This window comes from Manis javanica, chromosome 3 (assembly GCF_040802235.1).
Source record: "Manis javanica isolate MJ-LG chromosome 3, MJ_LKY, whole genome shotgun sequence".
NCBI classification, from domain to species: Eukaryota; Metazoa; Chordata; class Mammalia; order Pholidota; family Manidae; genus Manis; species Manis javanica.
Window position 1 is genome coordinate 144,801,948 of NC_133158.1, and position 25,636 is coordinate 144,827,583.

The following is a 25,636-nucleotide window of genomic DNA, read 5'->3' on the forward strand; positions in this document are numbered from 1 at the left end:
AGGACAGGGACCCTGGTGCTAGGGAGACAGGGCAGCAGGACCAGTGAGCGGGTGCCTGGGACCGGCACCTGAGGACAAAAAAAAAAAAATCGCTTGTTTTTTCCTTTTTTTTACTTTTTTTTTTTCTCTTTCTTTCTGTTCCCTCTCTCATTGTTGCTGCTGTTGTTTTGGTTTGGAGAGTGCTTTTTGGAAATCTTAAAGGGGCAGGACAGGTCACTTAGACCAGAAGCAGGGAATCTGGGGATCTCTGGGCACTCTAACCCCCTGGGCAGCAGGGAGCACAGAGGCCCCTTACGGAGATAAATAGTCTCCTGGCTGCTCCCCCTCCAACGGGGCTCCACCATTTTGGAGGAACAGCCCCAGCCAGGCCAAGCCCACAGCAACAGCGGAGATAAACCCCAAAGCAACTGGGCAGGAAGCAGAAGCCCTGTCTGCACACAGCTGCCCAGCACAAGCCACTAGAGGTCGCTATTCTCCCAGGAAAAGGCTACAAACCAACAAGAAGGGAAGCTCTTCCAGCAGTCACTTGTACCAGCTCTGCAAACTATCTCTATCACCATGAAAAGGCAAAACTACAGGCAGACAAAGATCACAGAGACAACACCTGAGAAGGAGACAGACCTAACTAGTCCTCCTGAAAAAGAATTCAAAATAAAAATCATGAACATGCTGACAGAGATGCAGAAAAAAATGCAAGAGCAATGGGATGAGATGCAGAGAAAAATGCAAGAGCAGTGGGATGAGATGCAGAGAAAAATGCAAGAGCAGTGGGATGAAGTCCGGAAGGAGATCACAGATGTCAGGAAAGAGATCACAGAAGTGAAACAATCCCTGGAAGGATTTATAAGCAGAATGGATAAGATGCAAGAGGCCATTGAAGGAATAGAAGCCAGAGAACAGGAACGTATAGAAGCTGACAGAGAGAGAGATAAAAGGATCTCCAGGAATGAAACAACACTAAGAGAAATATGTGACCAATACAAAAGGAAAAACATTCGTATTATAGGGATACCAGAAGAGGAAGAAAGAGGAAAAGGGATAGAAAGTGTCTTTGAAGAAATAATTGCTGAAAACTTCCCCAAACTGGGGGAGGAAATAATTGAACAGACCATGGAATTATACAGAACCCCCAACAGAAAGGATCCAAGGAGGACAACACCAAGACACATAATAATTAAAATGGCAAGGATCAAGGACAAGGAAAGAGTTTTAAAGGCAGCTAGAGAGAAAAAGGTCACCTATAAAGGAAAACCAATCAGGCTAACATCAGACTTCTCAACAGAAACCCTACAGGCCAGAAGAGAATGGCATGATATACTTAATGCAATGAAACAGAAGGGCCTTGAACCAAGGATACTGTATCCAGCACGACTATCATTTAAATATGATGGTGGGATCAAACAATTCCCAGACAAGCAAAAGCTGAGGGAATTTGCTTCCCACAAACCACCTCTACAGGGCATCCTACAGGGACTGCTCTAGATGGGAGCACCCCTAAAAAGAGCACAGAACAAAACACACAACATATGAAGAATGGAGGAGGAGGAATAAGAAGGGAGAGAAGAAAAGACTCTCCAGACAGTGTATATAACAGCTCAATAAGCGAGCTAAGTTAGGCAGTAAGATACTAAAGAAGCTAACCTTGAACCTTTGGTAACCACGAATCTAAAGCCTGCAATGGCAATAAGTACATATCTTTCAATAGTCACCCTAAATGTAAATGGACTTAATGCACCAATCAAAAGACATAGAGTAATAGAATGGATAAAAAAGCAAGACCCATCTATATGCTGCTTACAAGAAACTCACCTTAAACCCAAAGATAAGCATAGACTAAAAGTCAAGGGATGGAAAAACATATTTCAGGCAAACAACAGTGAGAAGAAAGCAGGGGTTGCAGTACTAATATCAGACAAAATAGACTTCAAAACAAAGAAAGTAACAAGAGATAAAGAAGGCCACTACATAATGATAAAGGGCTTAGTCCAACAAGAGGATATAACCATTCTAAATATATATGCACCCAATACAGGAGCACCAGCATATGTGAAGCAAATACTAACAGAACTAAAGAGGGAAATAGACTGCAATGCATTCATTGTAGGAGACTTCAACACACCACTCACCCCAAAGGATAGATCCACCGGGCAGAAAATAAGTAAAGACACACAGGCACTGAACAACACACTAGAACAGATGGACCTAATAGACATCTATAGAACTTTACATCCAAAAGCAACAGGATATACATTCTTCTCAAGTGCACATGGAACATTCTCCAGAATAGACCACATACTAGCTCACAAAAAGAGCCTCAGTAAATTCCACAATATTGAAATTCTACCAACCAATTTTTCAGACCACAAAGGTATGAAAGTAGAAATAAATTCTACAAAGAAAACAAAAAGGCTCACAAACACATGGAGGCTTAACACCATGCTACTAAATAATCAATGGATCAATGAACAAATCAAAATAGAGATCAAGGAATATATAGAAACAAATGACAACAACAACACTAAGCCCCAACTTCTGTGGGATGCAGCGAAAGCAGTCTTAAGAGGAAAGTATATAGCAATCCAGGCACACTTGAAGAAGGAAGAACAATCCCAAATGAATAGTCTAACATCACAATTATTAAAACTGGAAAAAGAAGAACAAATGAGGCCTAAAGTCAGCAGAAGGAGGGACATAATAAAGATCAGAGAAGAAATAAACAAAATTGAGAAGAATAAAACAATAGCAAAAATCAACGAAACCAAGAGCTGGTTCTTTGAGAAAATAAACAAAATAGATAAGCCTCTAGCCCAACTTATTAAGAGAAAAAGAGAGTCAACACAAATCAACATAATCAGAAATGAGAATGGAAAAATCACGACAGACTCCACAGAAATACAAAGAATTATTAAAGACTACTATGAAAACCTATATGCCAACAAGCTGGAAAACCTAGAAGAAATGGACAACTTCCTAGAAAAATACAACCTCCCAAGACTGACCAAGGAAGAAACACAAAAGTTAAACAAACCAATTACAAGCAAAGAAATTGAAACAGTAATCAAAAAACTACCCAAGAACAAAACCCCGGGGCCGGACGGATTTACCTCGGAATTTTATCAGACACACAGAGAAGACATAATACCCATTCTCCTTAAAGTGTTCCACAAAATAGAAGAAGAGGGAATACTCCCAAACTCATTCTATGAAGCCAACATCACCCTAATACCAAAACCAGGAAAAGACCCCACCAAAAAAGAAAATTACAGACCAATATCCCTGATGAATGTAGATGCAAAAATACTCAATAAAATATTAGCAAACAGAATTCAACAGTATATCAAAAGGATCATACACCATGACCAAGTGGGGTTCATCCCAGGGATGCAAGGATGGTACAACATTCGAAAATCCATCAACATCATCCACCACATCAACAAAAAGAAAGACAAAAACCACATGATCATCTCCATAGATGCTGAAAAAGCATTTGACAAAATTCAACATCCATTCATGATAAAAACTCTCAGCAAAATGGGAATAGAGGGCAAGTACCTCAACATAATAAAGGCCATATATGATAAACCCACAGCCAGCATTATACTGAACAGCGAGAAGCTGAAAGCATTTCCACTGAGATCGGGAACCAGACAGGGATGCCCACTCTCCCCACTGTTATTTAACATAGTACTGGAGGTCCTAGCCACGGCAATCAGACAAAACAAAGAAATACAAGGAATCCAGATTGGTAAAGAAGAAGTTAAACTGTCACTATTTGCAGATGATATGATACTGTACATAAAAAACCCTAAAGACTCCACTCCAAAACTACTAGAACTGATATCGGAATACAGCAAAGTTGCAGGATACAAAATCAACACACAGAAATCTGTAGCTTTCCTATACACTAACAACGAATCAATAGAAAGAGAAATCAGGAAAACAATTCCATTCACCATTGCATCAAAAAGAATAAAATACCTAGGAATAAACCTAACCAAGGAAGTGAAAGACTTATACTCTGAAAACTACAAGTCACTCTTAAGAGAAATTAAAGGGGACACTAATAAATGGAAACTCATCCCATGCTCATGGCTAGGAAGAATTAATGTCGTCAAAATGGCCATCCTGCCGAAAGCAATATACAAATTTGATGCAATCCCTCTCAAATTACCAGCAACATTCTTCAATGAATTGGAACAAATAATTCAAAAATTCATATGGAAACACCAAAGACCCCGAATAGCCAAAGCAATCCTGAAAAAGAAGAATAAAGTAGGGGGGATCTCACTCCCCAACTTCAAGCTCTACTACAAAGCCATAGTAATCAAGACAATTTGGTACTGGCACAAGAACAGAGCCACAGACCAGTGGAACAGATTAGAGACCCCAGAAATTAACCCAAACATATATGGTCAATTAATATTTGATAAAGGAGCCATGGACATACAATGGCAAAATGACAGTCTCTTCAACAGATGGTGCTGGCAAAACTGGACAGCTACATGTAGGAGAATGAAACTGGACCATTGTCTAACCCCATATACAAAGGTAAACTCAAAATGGATCAAAGACCTGAATGTAAGTCACGAAACCATTAAACTCTTGGAAAAAAACATAGGCAAAAACCTCTTAGACATAAACATGAGTGATCTCTTCTTGAACATATCTCCCCGGGCAAGGAAAACAACAGCAAAAATGAGCAAGTGGGACTACATTAAGCTGAAAAGCTTCTGTACAGCGAAAGACACCATCAATAGAACAAAAAGGAACCCTACAGTATGGGAGAATATATTTGAAAATGACAGATCTGATAAAGGCTTGACGTCCAGAATATATAAAGAGCTCACACGCCTCAACAAACAAAAAACAAATAACCCAATTAAAAAATGGGCAGAGGAACTGAACAGACAGTTCTCCAAAAAAGAAATACAGATGGCCAAGAGACACATGAAAAGATGCTCCACATCGCTAATTATCAGAGAAATGCAAATTAAAACTACAATGAGGTATCACCTCACACCAGTAAGGATAGCTGCCATCCAAAAGACAAACAACAACAAATGTTGGCGAGGCTGTGGAGAAAGGGGAACCCTCCTACACTGCTGGTGGGAATGTAAATTAGTTCAACCATTGTGGAAAGCAGTATGGAGGTGCATCAAAATGCTCAAAACAGACCTACCATTTGACCCAGGAATTCCACTCCTAGGAATTTACCCTAAGAATGCAGCAATCAAGTTTGAGAAAGACAGATGCACTCCTATGTTTATCGCAGCACTATTTACAATAGCCAAGAATTGGAAGCAACCTAAATGTCCATCTGTAGATGAATGGATAAAGAAGATGTGGTAGATATACACAATGGAATACTACTCAGCCATAAGAAGTGGAAAAATCCAACCATTTGCAGCAACATGGATGGAGCTGGAGAGTATTATGCTCAGTGAAATAAGCCAAGCGGAGAAAGAGAAATACCAAATGATTTCACTCATCTGAGGAGTATAGGAACAAAGGAAAAACTGAAGGAACAAAGCAGCAGCAGAATTACAGAACCCAAAAATGGACTAACAGGTACCAAAGGGAAAGGAACTGGGGAGGATGGGTGGGCAGGGAGGGATAAGGGGGGGGAAGAAGAAGGGGGGTATTAAGATTAGCATGCATGGGGGGGAGGGAGCAAGGGGAGGGTGGGCTGCACAACACAGAGAGGACAAGTAGTGACTCTACCACATTTTGCTAAGCTGATGGACAGTAACCGTAATGGGGTTGTTAGGGGGGACCTGATATAGGGGAGAGCATAGTAAACATAGTATTCTTCATGTAAGGGTAGATTAAAAATTTAAAAAAAAAAAAAAAAAAGAAAGAAAGAAAGAAAGAAAAGGGGGATTACTCGTTAACAGGATAAAACTATTGGTAAATCAAAGATCAACGCATGCTTTAAATATCCTTAATGTTGATCACTTAAAGGGTGTCAGATGATCAGCTATGGAGGTACTCTTTTCTGATAATATTCCTTTCTCTTAATTAAAAAAAAAAAAAAAAAAAAAGCAGTTACTGTGTGCTGACCTCCAATGAGTTCTGCACAGTGGTATAGAGGGCATGTCAAAGTGTGGGCAAAGGGTCTGTTTGTTTCTACGCAGAAGATCAAGGCCTAGCTTGGATACCCAGAAAATGAAATAAGATACGATATGAGGAGGAGCTTCCGGCATCAGCACTCTCTGGAGGACTCGTGCCGGGGGATGATCATCAAAAAGCCTCCACAGGGATCCGGACGATGCTGCGGTTGTGGCTGCATCCAGCCCACCGTCTCCTGGACTTGCCATAAGAAGGAGGAGGGAGATGTCTAGGCTGGCATGTGCATACAGTGAGACAACGAATTTGACTGGATCTGTACTGTTGGAACTCAACCAGGAGTTGGGAGGGGTGCAAGTTGTAGCACCCCAAAATCTCATGACTATAGACTATCTATGGTTAAAAGAACATATGGGATGTGAACAGATCCCAGAAATGGGCTGCTTTAATTTGTCTGATGGTTCAAGTACAGTTGGAAAATATCCATCATATCATAGATAAATTTTCACAAATGCCTAGGGTGCCTAAATGGTTTTCTTGGCTTCACTGGAGATGGCGGGTAATTATAGATTTGCTTTGTTTATGTCACCGTATTCCTATTATGTTAATATGTGTGTGCAAATTAGTTAGTAGTTTAAAACCTATACATACTTAAGGTACTATACAAGAAGATATGTCAAAGAAATAATCAATCCTCCCAAGTTTCCTTCATATGCTACATCTATAGCTTTTCTTCTTCCTTTCTAATTACAAACCTTAAATAGAATTCGTGCCTCATATCGAATTTACCGAGTATCATAATTCCTCCAGGTGGTAAAGATACCTCGAGACAAGTGCTGGGCATAGAAGCCACAGGGCATAAATCTGCAAAGAAGTTAAAAGCTAACCTTTGCAAACAATATGGCTTCTCTCTCACTTACCAACTTTACATTTCCCTGTATGGCCCCGGAAGATGACTGGTTAGCCAGAGACGGGTAAGATTCCTCAAGGGAGGAACAACCTAAGACAGGCACAGTCGCAGGGGGGCCATCAGGTGAGAATTTGGGGATCAACAGAGGTGAGGCTCAGAACCTCACCCCCCCTGCTTTGAGAGAAATCTTCTGCATCCGTGGATGTCTTGCTGCCCTTGTCTAGCCTGGATTAATACTTAGTCCATAGGCACACACCTGATCATCTGATCATCTACATTTGCCTTCTTACAGCACTAAACTATGTTTTCTACCTTTATCTTGCATCTACCTACCACTTCAGCATTTTATTAAAAATAAAAATAATAATAATAATAGGAGAAATGTGGGATCAACATATAAATCAAGTACAAAAATCAAATGAATATTCATATTTGACCTGATGGTTTATAGGTCATATTGCATGATCAAAACCGAAAGTTTCTGTGATGAATGCCCTTGTACTGTTCACCATGTAAGAATTTATTCACTCTGTAAGAATTCGTTCACCATGTAAGAACTTGTTCGTTATGCTTCAGAAGATTGGAGACTGACGAGAATTAGGCTTGAGATGGATTAATGATTGTACATTGAGCATTGACCCCCCTATACTGAATTTTATTGTTGTTAACAACCATTTGATCAATAAATATGAGAGATGCCCTCTCAAAAAAAAAAAAAAAAAAAAAAAAGAACTGCTAGAAGTGTCATCCTCTAAAATGAATAAATCAAACAGGGTTTTAGTGGCCCTGGTAATATGGTTGACATCGGGGACTATCCTGACTGTTAATTATGGCATTGCCACTAAACGCATTAGAACCATCTGAAGAGGTGGGTGCTGTATGTTTGAATTTTCCTACAAGTTGAAATTTTGCAAAACCTTTGACATTATCCATTTTAAATAAAAGCACCTGTAAGAAAAAAATCCCTCCTTTACAATCACATTTTGGCTCCCAAAGAGTTAATAAAGCCATTAGGTAGAAGTGATTTTGTGGTGTCAAAAAAGCTAACTTTGATAGCAAGGGAATCCTTGATGAAAAATTTCACTACTATTAGGAAAAGACAGTGCTTGTAAAAGATAAACAGGACCTCTTAGTTTCAATGTATTTAAGTTAATAGATCACTTTGTAAAAAAGATGTCAGAATGTGGGAGCCATCAGATAAAATGAGCCTGGATATTTGAGCATATGTCTTAAGAGATCTTCTCAAGAATATCCCAAATGAAGTTTTCACTGTGCGTAAAATAAACAAATTGGGAACTGACATCAGGAAATCATGTCAGGGATATGCATTTATTATTCATGCCAATGAACAAGTTTGTTCATTTAATACGTGATCTTTCCAAATATTCAACATAACATAACTGTGTGATGAAATGGGACAAAGAGAAAATCGGGGTGGAAAATAAAGAGAAGCAGGAAGTGAGGCATGAGATCTTGTACAAGGCCTCAGATTTGGTTGTGAGCTTTATAGCAGGCAAAACTAAAGAGGAAACTTTAAAGGTTAGTTGTAAGAGTCACAGAAACCATGGGAAACAAGAACAGTGAGTGAAGAATAAAGTTAAACAACAATATAGCCAAGTAATCTAACCTTCCTAAAATCAGCTGCTATTAAACTTTGGCTCAAACAATGAACATACCAGAATGTACAGAAAGCTGTAGTTTCAGGCTGTAGTTTGTATGTATTTGAGTCACCCGGAAGGCATGGACAAGCAGAGCTTGCTGGGTCCCACCCGCAGACATTCTGACTCAGCAGGTTTGGAGTGGGGCGCAAGAATTTACATTTTGAACAAGTTCCCAGGTGCTGCTGCCAGAAGAAGGTCCAGTACTGGTAGAAACGGACTTCCAATTCTACAGTTCTTTCAGTACACAGTTAGCATCCTTAGAAACTCTGTCATGCCCTTTTTAGTAAGTTCCAGAGAGAAATTCAGATGTAAAAATTATGTAGACAAAACACCACGCAGAATTAATATGTTGGTTACCATGGAATTAACTGAGACAGTTAATTAAAAATGTGATCAAAGTAATTACTGTATAACATTAATTATTCTCTTACTGCCCTCTCCTTAAGCTCCCACCCCTAATCTAACCTTCAGCAAAAAGAAAGAAAAGTTGTTGAAGGTTTAACTGAGATTTGTCTAAGATCACAAAGTCAGTTGGTAGGGGTATTTCAGGATCTAGGTTAAGCTCTGTCCCCATCAAGAGTATAAAGTTTGGAGAAGAGGACAGATATAATGGAACTGATACTTGTTCTTTGGAGGTTTACATTTTCAGCCCTAATGTGAGAGCACAACCTATGATTCTGTCTTGAGATGCCATGAGGAAGGGGAGGGGCAAAGGTAGTGATTGAGAAGTGAAGTGTCTGCTTCTGTTGCTCCTATGCTTTACGACATGCTGCAATGATAGTCATCCTGCCTTAATGAATATTTTAAGTTCTGTCCAAATTCCAGGAGAAAATAAATAAATCATGCCCCTTTGCACTAAACAAGTGCTTCTGTCCATTTTCCCATCTTCAAATTAAAGGAGCTCAAATGGAACCTCATTTTGCAGTGAACACTTGACTCCAGTAAAAATTAGCATAAATTGTACATTGACATAAGAAAGGGAAATTACACAAACTTGAAAAATTAATAGAATTCTCTCAAGGCGAAATCCTAGCATTGAACGATGAATGTTACTTAATTCATAGATGCTGAAAAACTATAAAGAACAGGAATACAGCTTTTGTTCATTTATATTAGTAACTGACATTAATTTTAATTATTTATGATCATTCTTCAAAGTGTATTTTTAATAGTAATGAAATCTTAGGAAGCTGAGGCCACCTGACAGCCCTTGACTGTTTAATCTTGGCTGAAAACTGTGATGGAATTACAAAGTTCTTAGTGAGAATTACACAGTTTATGAATTAATGAAGTGAGAATTAACACACTTACTTTATGTCTGAAGCTCTCATTTATGTATCTGAAAATATATTTTAAAACATTACAGTCCTTTCTGATTCTAATATCATGCTCTAATGGAATGTTTTGGCTGAGAGGTTGTTTTGTCTTAACAGATGGGAAATCTAAAGTGTGCAGAAGCTAAATAACTTGTCCAAGTTTAAACACAGAGCAAATGTCAGAACCAGGCCAGAAACATGAAAGTACTCTTGATTCTTGCCCCTCATTGTCTATGGCCCCAATCCTGTGTAGGGGTAGGGCTAAGGGAAGGCTGTATTGTGAAGTGAAGGACTGGAACTCACCTTTCTCTTAATTCTTTCATATGACTGAATTCTGAAGTCTCAAGGGCCACAATAGGGAAGAAAGGTACAGAAAATAGTGCCTGGAGGTATGAAAATAGTGATTGCATACAGATTGGCATTCTATTCTACTATGTTGCTTCCTCCTTTTCTTCATCCTGATTGTTTATTTCCAAAGCTATCCCAACCTTACATCCACCCAAACTAATGGCATCAATTTGCCCTATCTTCAAGCTAGAGCTAATACCATGGTGAGTTTAGGCCCTGCCTTCCGAAGACCAATAAAATAAGTGAATAATGAAGAGGTTTTCTACAAATGTTATCCATCTCCAAGGCTAAAAGGAGGCCAATATAATCCATCCTTTCCCACCATAAATGTATGTATTTCCCTCACACACTTCTCCATCCTACCTCCGTGCACCTGTCAAGATCCTACATGCCTTTAGTTTTTCCCCAAATATCTCCTCATGTAGCCTTCTTCAAGGCAGCAACACTACTCACTGGCTTTGATAATTAAATTCTGTGTTATGGTGGTTGTGGGTCTAAACTTTTCACCCTATCCCAGGTTATAATCACTTTGAGGACAGACTCTACTCAGCAGTGCCTCCCATATCAGCCTGCATGGTGTCTTTCATGGAGTTAACGCCCAACAAGTATTTGATAAATTTTTAATATTTACTGAATTTATCAATATATGTCTGGAGCCTGGCATAAAAGGCCAGTAAATATTTGTTGAATAAAAGAATGGATGGAAATTTGGAGAGATGAATAAATAAATGAACAGATAAAAATGGATTGATTCATCTACTTTTTCTCCAGGTGTTTCAGCTATGATTCCAAAAAATGTATTTAATAAAGCATAACCTTGAGGACTATTTCAAGAATCAAAACGTTTCCTGTCACAAAAATTTCTTTTACAATTTATATTCACTATTCTTGTTCCTAGAGAAAAAAATATCTTTGGGAACTTTCAAGGCTACTTATGATAGATTTTGCTACCCATGTAACAAAAACACTTCACTGCTTCCTCTCAAATACAGATGAATTGTTTATGATCACTATAGATAAGTTAATAGTACACTGAGGAGAAATGACTCTACCCATGAGTAGATGGCCATAAAAGCCCTGTAGGCCTTTACCTCAGACTAACCAGTTTCTCCCCTGTTCTCTCCAACATGTTCTTTTTCCTTCATTTTCTGTCTGTATTGGTAGGGAATCACCATAGCAACAATCTGAAATAAATCAATTCAGCTACTATTTTCTGGATGTTACAGCCTTGTTCAGAGGTCAGATTTCAAAGAAAGCAAAAGACTGAAGCTCCCGACAGATGAAGGAGGCAGAATTTTCTGCTAACCTGAATAATGCCAATGAAAGGAAGCAGGTGTGATCCCATCACTTCAAGCTCAGAGTGAGACAGCTAAAATAAAAAAAGGAAAGGAGAATATGATCACTCAGATTTACTTCTGATATGACTTTTAACCATTGCTGAGTAATGCTGGAAGAAAAGGTGGAAACAATTTAAGCAAATTAAGAGGATAAACATCTTCCTTATTTGAAATAAGGCCATTCATATCTTCTTCCAATTCTTTAAGGATAAGGAAATTTCCTTTAATGATAGGAGACATTCATTTGTTTTCTCCATAGGTAGTGACATTTTCTTTTCTATACAAAGAAAGATAAGAAATCCTGCAGAGTTGTACCATTGTATACTATGAAACCAGATACAATAGAAATTTGTATGTGTGTATGTATGTATGTCTATAGATAGACTATAGCAGAAAGGCTGAAAATAGACAAGAAGTCAAGAGATCTGGGAATTAGCTGTGGCTCAATCACCTACCCAGGAAAATGACCAGGAACAGGTTCTGTAGCATCTGTGACCTTCAATATTTCACCAGTGTAATAAGGCTAATATATGTGTCAGCTTACCTTACAGGATTATTGTGAGGACTGGTAAGATGATGTGTCTGAAAGAACTTGTCCACTGTAACACTGTTTTGCCTGTGGGAGATAGCAGAGACCCTTATTATCTCTAAATTATGCCAAAGATTTGCTAACTATTCTATATTTGCGGACACAAAACCTTCAAGTCTATCATGCTTGCACATCACCAAACACTTTTTAGATAACTATTTTTCATAATCATGAAGGTAACATGATCATGAAAGTAACAGTGAAGGATCAAAAGTTTTGGTTCTAGTACTGGAGCTGCAACTGATGAAATGTGCAAGCCTGCATGGGCCACATCACCTGTGGCAGTATCAATTTCCTTCCTGATGTTTGTTATACATCCTGGCTCCAATACTCCTGTAGAGCACAGTAAGACCTGAATGATTAGAATTTTGAAGAAAACACTTTTTTCTACCCATTTTAGAGATCATTTTTTATGTCAATTAAAAGATAGTGGAATAGGAAGGCAAGGCAGAAATTCCCTCCAAAAAACACATAGAAGTAGAAAACACAGCAAATACAACAAAATAGGAAAACCACCCAGAGACTGCAGAATAGATCAACTATGCCTGAGGAAGAGGAGAGGACCACACAGAAAAGGGTAAAGTGGCAAAGCCAAGATGGAGTGGCTCAGACCCAAGCCCTCCCCACACCATAGCCTACAGGTGGGAGAAAGAAGAACAGAGCAGGTAGGGGTAGGAACCCAGAAGAACTGCACACTTGGCCCTAGAGATCTTCTCTGGGAGCACGAGCCCACATTACAATGGGTTCTGGTAATTATCTAGGCTGGACATAGGGACAGGTGAAACACTCTGGGAGGCTGAGACTGGAGCCAGTGTGGAGGACAGGCATGCTCCACCAGTCCTGAGACCCAAAGCAGAGGCAGAAGTTTGAAAGACTTGCCGCAGTGGTAGGGGTACCAGAGGGGCAAGGGTTGGATGGAACTGTCTCCTGAGGAGAAAGGGCAGATGGACCATACCTCTCCAGCCCTTCCTGGCCCAACAGATCTGGAACTTCTGGGAGTCCAGAAGCTCCATCCTCCTTGCTCACAATGCAGCCCCAAAACTCCTCCCTGTATGCACTGCTGGGAGCCAACACACTTGGCTCAGTGGCAGCACCAGACTTTGCTGCTTGGCAGGCAGAGGGAGACTCTCCCTGCTTCCTTGGCTTCATTTCAGCCCAGCTGGGCAGGAGCCAGCCCCAAGAGCTCCTTCCTCCCTGTGGGTGTCCAAACTTGGTGCTGTACATCTAGCTGGAGCAGAGCCACATATCAGTCCACCCACCCGATTAACACTGCAGACCTGCCATTACTGCAGGCCAGGCAGACAGTGGCCCTGACCACAGCTAGCACAACAGAGATTCCTGAGCTGATCACAAAGGCATGGCCAAGCAAACTACCCACCCAGACTTTGACCGCTACAGAAGCCAAACAGAAAGGCAGCCCACCCATGGCATTCCAACAGCTAGGGGACCCCACAAAATAGAACCAGGCACTAGAGAGTAAAGAATCTTCAGCTTCTCGGCACCATAGGACATCTTTTTCATACAGCTATTACTCTATAGGCCAGAAAGCATAGCAGAGACATCTAATACAAGGGAAGAAACACAGAAACCTTGACAAAATGAGCAGGCAGAGGAATATAATCCATACAAAACTACAAGACAGAACCCCAGAAAGAGGGCTAAATGAAACTGAGATCACCAATCTTCTTGATAAAGATTTCAAAGTAAAAGTCATAAACACATTCACAGATTTACAGAAAAGTATTCAAGATCTCAGGGAGGACTTCAACAAAGAGATAGAAGACCTGAAAAAGAGCCACTCAGAGCAATGGAGGGATTTAAGAGTAGATTACTGCAGGTAGAGGAGACAGTAAATGAAATGGAAATTAGAGAACAGGAAAACAAAGACACTGAAAAACAGAGATAAAAAAGATCTCAAGGAATGAAAGAATGATAAGAGAGCTATGTGATCAATCTAAACAAAACAGTAGTTGCATAATAGGTATAACAGAAGCCAAAGAGAGAGACAAATGGATAGAAAGTGTCTTTAAGGAAATATTGTTGAAAACTTCTATCTGAGGAAGGAAGTATAGGATTGCATAACAAAAGGAGTCCCAGGAAGACAACACCAAGACATATAATAATTAAAATGGCAAAGAGCAAGGATAAGGAGAGTGTGCTGAAAGCAGCCAGGGAGAGGAAAAGATTACTTCTAAGGAAAAGCCCATCAGAGTATGAGCAGAATTCTCAACAGAAACTCTACAGGCCAGACGGGAATGGCATTATGTATTTAATGTACTAAAACAGAAGGACCTCCAAACAAGGTTCCTCCACCCAGTAAGATTATCATTTAAATTTGAAGCAGGTATTAAACAATTTCCAGATGAACAAAAGTTGAAGGAATTCACCATTACTATGCCAACCTTATAGGATATGTTAAAGAAATTGCTATTGATGGAAATGACACTAAGGCTAAATAGATTTCACCAGTGAAAATAACCCACAGTAAATGAAGTAGACCAACTAATTACCAAGCAAGAAATTAAAATAAAAGAAGCAAAATCAATTATGCACAAAATCAATCAAGGGTTACACAGAAAGTGCAGACTATGACATCTAATACAAAAAATGTGAAGGAGGAAGAACAGCAACAAAAACCTTTAGATAGTGCTTGAAATACAGTAATCAGAAATTTAAGATTGACTATTATATACAGTAAGGAAGCCATCCTTGAACTTTTGGTAATCACAAAACTAAAGCCTACAATAAATATATACACACACACACACAAATAAATTAATTAAAAATAGAGAAATCTAACTATAACACTAAAGAAAACCATCAATAACAAGAGTATAAGAGAGGAAGAAAGCAACAGAGACAAGCTATAAAAAAACAGCCAGAAAACAATTATACAATGGCAATAAGTGCATATCTACAATAATCACCTTAAATGTAAATGGACTGAATGCACCAATCAAAAGACACAGAGTTACAGAATGGATAAGGAAACAAGAACCATCTATATGCTGCCTACAAGAGACTCATTTCAAACCCCAAGACATACATAGACTAAAAGTGAATGGATGGAAAGGATATTTCATGCAATTAATATACAGAGAAAAGCAGGATTGGCAGTATTTGTATCAGGCAAAATTGATTTCAAAACAAAGAAAGTAATAAGAGACAAAGAAGGATAATATACAATGATAAAAGGTCAGTCCAACAAAAGGATAGAACCATTATAAATATCTATGTACCCAACACAGGAGCACCTAAATATGTAAAAAAAAAAAAATACTAACAGGATTAAAGGGGGAAGAAATTGCAACACATTAATTTTAGGAGATTTTAACAAACCACTTACATCAATAGATCAACCACAGAGAAAATAAATAAGGAAACAGAGGCACTAAACAATACATTAGATCAAATGGACTTAACAAATATCTACAGAACATTCCACCCAAAAGCAGTAGGATAAAACTTTTTCTCCGGTGTACATGGAACATTTTCCAAAAAAGATTCCATACTAGGCCACAAGAAGAGCCTCATTAAATTCAAAAAGATTGAAATTTCATCAAGCAGATTCTTCAGACCACAGTGTTATGAAACTAGAAATAAATTACACAAAGAAAAAAAAAGGACCTACAAACATATGGAAGTTAAACAATATACTTCTAAATAATCAGTGGATCAATGAACAAATTAAAACAGAAATCAAGCAATACATGTAGACAAATGAAAACAAAAATACAACAGTCCAAAATCTGTGGGACACAGCAAAGGCAGCTCTAAGAAGAAAGTTCAAAGCAACAGGCTTACCTCAAGAAACATGAGCAGTCTCAAATAAACAGTCTAAAGTCACAATTAGAGAAACTAAAAAAAGAAGAACAAATAAAGCCCAAAGTCAATAGAAGAAGGACATAATAAAGATCAGAGAATAAATAAATAAAATAGACAGGAATAAAACAATAAAAATATCAATGAAACCAGGAGCTGGTTCTTTGAGAAATAAACAAAATACATAAACACCTAGCCAGATACATTAATTAAAAAAAAGAATGTACACACATATACAGAATCAGAAATGAAGAAGGAATAATCACAATGGATACTGAAGAAATACAAAAAATTATTAGAGAATACTATGAAAAACATGCTGATAATCTAGAAGAAATGGACAACTTCCTAGAAAAATACAATCTTCCAAAACTGACCCAGGAAGAAACAGAACATCGGAAGAGACCAATTACCAGCAAGGAAATCAAACTGGTAAACAAAACTCCCTACAAACAGAAGAATTCTATCAAACATTTAAAGAAGAGCTAATATCCATCCTTCTTAAACATTCCAAAAAGTAGAAGAGGAGGCAATACTTCCGCACTCATTTTATGAGGCCAGTATCACTCCAATACCAAAACCAGCCAAAGACAACACAGAACAATATCCCTGATGAACATAGATGCAAAAATACTCAACAAAATATTAGCAAATCAAATCCAAAAATACATAAAAAAGATCATCCATCATGATTTATTCCAGGGATGCAAAGATGGTACAGTATTTGAAAATCCATCAACATCATCCACCACATCAACAAAAAGAAAGACAAAAATCACATGATCATCTCCATAGATGTTGAAAAAGCATTTGACAAAATTCAACATCCATTCATGAAAAAAGCTCTCAACAAAATGGGTATAGAGGGCAAGTACCTCAACATAATAAAGGCCACATATGATAAACACACAGCCAACATCATATTTAACAGCAAAAATCTGAATGCTTCTCCTTTAAGATAGGGAACAAGACAAGGATGATAACTCTCTCCCCACTTTTATTCAACATAGTACTGCAGGTCCTAGCCACGGCAATCAGACAACACAAAGAAAAGAGGCATCCAGATGGGTATGGAAGAAATTAAACTGTCACTGTTTGCAGATGATGTAATATTATACATTAAAAAACCTAAAGAATCCACTCCCAAACTACTAGAACTAATAACTGAATTCAGCCAAGTTGCAGGATACAAAATTAATACATAGAAATCTGTGGCATTCCTATATATTAACTAGCAGAAAGAAAAATCAGGAAAACAATTCCATTCACAACTACATCAAAAAACATAAAATACCTAGGAATAAACCTAACCAAGCTGGTGAAAGACCTACACTCTGAAAACTACAAGACACTCATGAGAGAAATTAAAGAAGATACCAAATAAATGGAAATTCATCCTGTGCTCATGGAGAGGAAGAATTAATATTGTCAAAATGGCCATCCTGCCTAAAGCAATCTACAGATTCAATGCAATCCCCATCAAAATACCAACAACATTCTTCAATGAACTAGAACAAATAGTTCTAAGATTCATATGGAATCACAGAAGACCCCAAATAGCCAAAACAATCCTGAAAAGGAAGAATAAAGCTGGGAGAATTATGCTCCTTGACTTCAAGCTCTACTAACAAAGCTACAGTGATCAAAACAATTTGGGACTGGCACAATGGAACAGAGTAGAGAGCCCAGATATAAACCCAAGCATATATGATCAATTAATATACAATAAAGGAGCCTTGAATATACAGTGGGGAAAAAACAGCCTCTTCAACAACTGCACAGCTACATGTAAGAGAATGAAACTGGATTATTGTCTAGTTCCATATACAAAAGTAAACTCAAAATGGATCAAAGACCTGAATGTAAGTCATGAAACCATAAAACTCTTAAAAGAAAACATAGGCAATGTGGTGTTTGGGTGGAGGGGTCTCCACAATATGGGTGAATGTAATAACCATAATGTTGCTCATATGAAACCTTTATAAGATTGTATATCAATGATATTTTAATGAAAAAAGAAAGATAACATAGGCAAGAATAGCTTACATATAAACATGAACAATTTTTTCCTGGATACATCTCCTTGAGCAAGGGAAACAAAATAAAAAATGAACAAGTGAGACTACATCAAACTAAAAAGCTCTGTACAGCAAAGGACACCATCAGCAAAAATAAAAGGCATCCTACAGTATGGAAGAATATATTTGTAGATGACTCATCTGATAAGGGGTTAACATCCAAAATATATAAAGAACTCATATGCCTCAACACCCAAAAAATAAATAACCTGATCGAGAAACGGGCAGAGGACCTGAACCATATTTCCAAAGAAGAAATACAAATGGCCGACAAGCACATGAAAAGATGCTCCACATTGTTAATCATCAGGGAAATGCAAATTAAAACCACAATGAGATATCACACCACAACAGTTAGAATGGCCACTATCCAAAAGTCAGGAAACAACAAATGCTGGTGAGGATGTGAAGAAATAGGAACCCTCCTACACCAATGCTGGGAATGCAAATTAGGGCAACCACTGTGGAAAGCAGTATGGAGGTTCCTCAGAAAACTAAAAATAGAAATACCAGTTGACCCAGTAATTACACTCCTGGAAATTTACCCAAAGAAAACAAAATCCCTGATATGAAAAGACATATGCACCCCTGTGTGTATGCTGCACTATTTGCAATAGGCAAGATATGGAAGCAACCTAAGTGTCCATCAGTAGATGAACAGATAAAGAAGAGGTGGTACATGTACACAATGGAATGTTATTCAGCCATAAAAGAAAAGAAATGTGGCCATTTGCAACAACACAGATGATCTAGAGGATATTATGCTCAGTGAAATAAGTCAAGCAGAGAAAGACATATGATTTAATTTATTGTAGAATATAAAAACAAAACAAAACAAAACATTAGACTCACAGACACTGAGAAGAGACTAGTGGTTACCAAGGGGGAGGGGTGGGAGTAGGTGCAGGGGGCAGGAGGAGAGGGATGGGTTAAAAAGGCACAATAATTTGTAAATATGTTGATCACAGGGACTGTTGAACCACTCTGATGTAATTTGAAACCAATATAAAATTGTATATTAACAATACTTACTTAATAAAAAAGTAAAAGAAAAAAAAAGATAATTATTTACATTCACAGCTTTCTTTTCTTTCTCCAACCTTTAAAGTCCACTTAGGCATCTATTGTTTAGTTCCCCATCCCCAGTCTCTATCCTGCCTCTCTGAGTTAAGTGTCCCTGGAGTATTTGTGGTGAGGAGGTCTGACAGTTCGTAATACGACATGAAGTATCACACTGGAAAATAAGAGGAATTGAATGATAAAGACAAAAGTCAGCATAGATGAGAAAAGAGATTCTTCTGGGATTGGGGGTGGGGGCTGTCAGAAGCTATCGGAAGGTTTAGGCTACTGAAGAATAGAAATAATCCTAAGAATGTGTGTGAACATGTACTTGGATTTCTTTAAATGGGAGAAATACAAATAAAGGGTTTATTTAGGTCCTGATTTTTTTAATATAGCCCTGCTCTGGACTGCATGAGTCATGGCTTTGTAAGCATTGCATACTAAATGTTATGAGTGATTTGTTCACACCTCACCTTTGGCTATGTGACCTGAGATGATGACTTCAGTGCTCTGATCCAAAAAACAAATTTTCTTTCTCAAGAGCTGATGTGTGGGTATGGCTGCAGAAACTTGTTGGTTAATATGTGCAATAACAGCCAAAACAGTTCATCCAAATGCAATTGCATATTATATTTTCATGAAAATTATATTGGGTACCATGATGACAAATACACAGCAACTTAAACTACCAAATCCTAATATATGTCAATTATAGAAATATATATCAAAGGCTTATATGTAACAGTTATAATACCCTCTCAGGCTGGATGTCTGTAAGTTAAAAAATCAGCTATAAATGCCATAAAAAGACTCAGTGGGATGTGAGAAAGCCAGTATTAGAGATCTTTGGCCATCATTTGGTAATACATTTCAAAAATAAAATAGAAGTCCTATTCCCTCAATACATGGCCTCTAGGTGACAATGTGTTCCTCAAGAATGTCCCATCATCAATATCTAAACAACACAGACTTCTCTCTCATCGTCCTTGGGGTGTTGGATACCTGCTGCAAAAAAGCACAAGACTCCATGTTCTCTTGGGGTGCCAACAACAGTTTTCTTCTCTGAACAATCCTTAGGAACTTTCAGGAAATAGATTGAACCATGATCAGTTCAATTGACACTCATAGGTTTTTGATGACTGCAAGTTAAAAACAAAACTGAGTCAGATACTTATCCTCCATTTCAAGGAACTGTGACAATCAGTTATTCAAATGAAAGCAACACTAATAATGTAATTAGACTCTACAGAAGCAGGACTGGAGAGAACTCTGCAAAATGCACAGTATATGATTACTTCATACCTCATGTTATTCAAATGAATGGAAGAACAGACACTATAAAAAAAGACAGAAATCCTTTATTTTTATTTCCTTTAACAACAACAAAGAGGTATGATTGGAGCTGATTAAGTTGTATGTACTCAAAGTTTCCAAAAGGCCATGGGACATGCTCTAATTAATCATCATAAATAATTTATTCCATAAAATTAAATAAATTCATGACAACATATAATTAAAGCTCATGTGTACAGAAGGTCTTTAATTCTAGCAGGATCTATCACAGGTCTTTCCATATAGTAAGGTACTCAGCTTATATGAAAGAAAAGTATGGCTTTGGTTAGTGATTAATTTATCAAAATCATACATTTAACTTGTAAAGAGAATTTATTCAAATAGCAATTTTCAATTTTAAGTACTTGAGAAGATTTTATATGTTTTAATGATATTTGAAGAGAATTTTTTCTACTCTCTTGGCTAGTGAATTTCTCAAGGCAAACATAAACTCAATTGCAAATAATGTCAGCTACTTCATTGCTTTATTTGCAGTCATAATTACAGATGGAAAATTCTTCCTGATGGTCAAAATTCTAACAAACAGTCTTATTATCCTAATAAATAGTTTCATCTTTATCACTTAAATCTCTTCAATGGTTTTCCATCAATCTTGGTACACAGATTCCACTCCTTACTATGGCCTACCAGGTCCTGTGGGGTCTGTTCCTGCCTACCTCTCCAATCTCATTTCCACTCCCAGCTTCTTATTCAATGCTCCTCAGCCTCCCTGGACTTCCAGGTATCCTGACGTTACTCATGCTCACCTTTATGCATTGGGTATTCTCTTCCACATTCCCCTTTGCTTGGGTAACCCCTGATCTTTCTTTTTTTTTCAATCCTGTCTTAAATACAATTTCCTTACAGAAGCCTTCCTAGAACCCCTGAATGGGAATCAGTTCTCCTTAGGGAGGCAGTCCTTCCTGGGCCCTTGTGTTCCTAATTGCAGGCCATTTTTTCATCCACTCTTTCATCCAGGCCATTTCTCAGGATTATTTATGCAGCTGGTAATCTTGAGAGGTAATATAGTTATGACCATCCAGGAAAAAAGTAGGCTTCCTTACTACTTCCTAGAAAAAGCTGTTGGCCTTTGACCCTGCAGTTCTCACCTACAGGATACATCCTCTAGGTATGGAGCATCCATCTGGACCACCACGTCACCTCCTGGGACTTGGAACAACACAACTCTGCTGATAATCATGCTGTTTAATGGGCCATGAGTAATAAGCTGTTTTGCTCTGAACCATTAAGTCTCAGGGACTCCTTTTGGCACCTATGAGTACTAGCAGGTATACTCCTCACCATCCTCTGAGAGGCTGGGTTTTCCTTGACAGCCCTCCATTATTCTTTCCCATGCTATGAGGCATCTCTTCACATGTAGTAAGATGGTTGTTTGGTTGATGTCTACATTCTTAAGTAGACTCTAAGATGAGGACAGGAACTCTCTGTTTTATTTATCTTTTTATCTCCAACCTCTTATACTGTATCTGGTACTCTGTGGGCACTCAATATATTTGCCGATTGAATGGATGGATTTGATGATGATGATGATGGAGGAAACCGCTTATTGAGTGTCTGCGTGGGCATGTGTTTCATGTGTATCATTTCACCACATCAAATCTATGAGGTAGGGTTGTGGGTTGAATTGTATACCCCCAAGAGATATGCTGAAGTCCTAATCCCCAAAAATCTACCGACATGATCTTATTTGGAAATTGGGTGTTTGAAGATGTACTCGAGTTGAGATGAAGGCACCCTGAGTTAGGATGGGCCCTAATCCAATATGACTAGTGTTTTTATCAGAAGAGAAGAAACAGAGACCTAGGCACATGATGGGAGAACACATGCGATGACAGAGGCGAGGTCTGAAGAGCTGCAGTGGCAACCCAGGAAACGCCGAGGGTTGCCAGCAGACCACCGGGGGCCAGCAAGAGAAAGGAAGGATTCTCCCCTACAAATTTCAGAGGGGACATGGCCTTATTAACACCTTGCTTTCAGATTTGTAACCTCCAGAACTCTAAGATAATAAATTTCTATTGTTTTGAATCACCCAGTTTATGGTACTTTGTTATGGCAACCCTATGAAACTGATGGACAGGCACCATAATTCTCATTTTATGGATGAAAAATTGAGGCACAGGGCAGTAGATCACGTGTGCCATGTTCCATAGTTAGTGGGTAGCAAAGCTATGAGGGAAACTCAAGCACTTTCATTCCAGAGACTGTACTCAGAACCCACATATAATCCTGCCCATGCAAAACTCTTTGCTTCATAATCCATGCTTTGCTCTTAATTGTCTCTATGGAAACTATTTAATGATGTAGCACTATGGACATATGCCAGTATTTTTAAAAGGTGATATCTTATACATAGTACTATTCAAAAATGGAAGAAGCTAGAGGTTAGTAACAAGCCCAGTGTGTGACCCACAGAACTCTGCATGCAGTCTCTGCGTCAGACCATCCACAGCTGCTCATCTCTAGGCCTTCCATTCCTACTCCTGAAATTGCTGGTCAGTGGAAGAACTACTCGACTTGGAGTCAGAAGACCTATTTTATTGCTCTTTTAAAAATGTGTATCCTTTTTTTCAAAGTACTGTGAAATTGTGCTATGCCAGTACCCCAGGAATGACAAATGCAGTAAACTATTTTATATAATACTATAATGGTGGATACATGTCTCTATACATTTGTCAAGACCTAAAGAATGTACACCAAGTGTGAACTCTAATGCAAACTATGGACTCTGGATGATAATGATGCTTCAGTATAGGCCCATCAATTGTAAAACAGAACCACTCTGGCGGGATGTTCATAGAGGATACGGTGGGGTGTGTGTGCACAAGGAAACTGTACTTTCTATTCAATTTTTCTGTGAATCTAAAACTGCCTAAAAAATAGTATCTACTTTAAAATGTTTAATTTATAGCCTACCATTTACAAAACATGACTTAAGGGTGCTCTATCAGAAGACCTGGGTTTGGACCTGGCCCTGCTCATCACTGGATGCAGAACTTCAGGCAACATGTCTTTGATATGATCTTAGTAAAATGGGCATAATACCACATCTTATACCTCATCTTCAAGTGATTTGTGATCCCACACACCCACCAGGTAACCTCGATGTTCAGTGTGAAGAAATGTAACATGAACATAATCACACATACCCACACAATCAAATAAGGGACATATGTAACCTTGACATGGCATCCACGTAAAGCACTGGGTACAGGGCCTAGGACAGACTTTAAGTTCTCAATAAACATTTCTCAAGCCCTCCCCTCTCTGACAGCTGCTTCAAGCAGGGGTGAGTGTGAGGAGGGTCTATTGAGCTGCCTGCCTCCCGGGTGTCCCCTCCCACTGCTGCTGGGTTCCTGAGCTCCTTAGCAAGTCCATAGGGTATTTCTCTTGCTGGTCTTTACAGCAGCTGCCCCCACAGTTGGCAAGCTCTTATCCCCAGCTACTGAGCAGGGTCAGCCAGCCAAGCAGGACTTTGGCAAGTAGGCTTTAGCCTGGGGGGGAAGAGCAGTGAGCCAGACCTCATGGAAGGTGACCATTTAGCAGCTTGACAGTAAAGATATGTGTAAATAATACCAGGGGGAAAGAAACTGTCCATGACACAGGTGTGAGAAGCTGGGATGCATCCAAGTCACACAGCCTCACAATAAAAGGGCTAACAATATGCCATCACACAAAATATGTTTTATCCAAGTAAAGCTGTTTTCAGATACAGCTCTATGAAAAAAGAAAATAAACACAAAAATAGCTAATTCATTTACAAATGAATTCACAGCCAAAGTGTTGACAGAACTAACTTAAGATCTACTTTTTCATCAATATGTCAGTGAACAGATATAAATAAAAATGTTGATTAAAAATCCAACATCCTTACTAAGCAGAACATAAGGAAGAAAAAATATTTCTTGATTTTGTACCCTTTCCTCATCAGGAAAATCCATTTTATAATGATCTGAATGCAAATGTATAGATTTACTTAAATGTTAGTTTAGCTTCTTAAGGAAATAAGGACATTGTTTCAAGGCATTAAAGAAAAGAAAATTGATTCTAGGCCACATGACAATTAGATCCCAGGCCTTGTTTTCAGGATCTCATTCTTGGAAGCAAATAACTGTCTTGCATATAAAAATCAATCACTACTTAATGAAGAAATCACCAAGTTATTTCTTATTAAAGAGCACTACAAACAAATATGATTAAAAATTCAGGTATGAAAGAGCAGAAGTATCAATCCCAAATATAAAAGGGATGCTCTCACCTGAAAGCACGGGACACACCCACCAGGTAACCTGGATGTTCAGTGTGAAGAAATGTACCGTGAACATAATCACACATACCCACACAATCAAATAAGGGACATATGTAACCTTGACATGGCGCCCATGCAAACAACTGATTTCTCTTCATTCAAGTATTGGTTAAGCCCTGAGCCTGCACCAGAACCTAGTTATCAAGATTTGCTGCTTAACTCAATACAGGTAGGTCAAAAAATACACGGAGTACTTAGAACAAAAGCTTTACTTTAGAAGAAGTACAGAAAAAGAATAGAATTTTGATCTAGATGAACAAAGGCTTGGATTCTGACTCTGAACCCTTGGGTAAGTCACATAATCTCTCTAAATTTCAGGGTTTTTTTAACCTATAAAAAGAAAAATAGTAACACTGACTCTAAAGTATTATTAGAAGGATGAAGTTCTTTATGAAGAGGGTCAAATTACAGATGTCTGAGCACATGCAGAAACTCTTACCTCCTGCACTGACTCCAACTAAAGATATTTTCATGAAAATATATTCACATTAGCCCTCTGTCCACAGGAAGAGGCAGAAAATCCAAATTCTGAGTCCTTGTGAAAAAACTGGACTTTAAGCAGCCCCTGTATGCTGTGGGACACAGACAAGTCCCTGAGCATCTCAGGTCTCTGACTCTTCATGTTTAAACTGAAGATTAAAATTATATTTATTTTCTATATTCCAAGGACTTGTCCCAACATGATGCCCTGTTTTGTATCTCATATGGGCCAACAATATTAAGTAATAAATCAAATAAACCAATTCAATATAAAGCACACCTTATTCATTATGTAATGATGGGCAATT

General features: G+C 38.3%; 1 protein-coding gene across 1 annotated transcript in view; it reads right to left on the reverse strand.

Moving 5' to 3' along the window:
- IQCJ (IQ motif containing J) overlaps positions 1-25,636 on the reverse strand; it is a 282,074-nt gene that overhangs the window by 202,122 nt on the left and 54,316 nt on the right. The window lies entirely within an intron of this gene.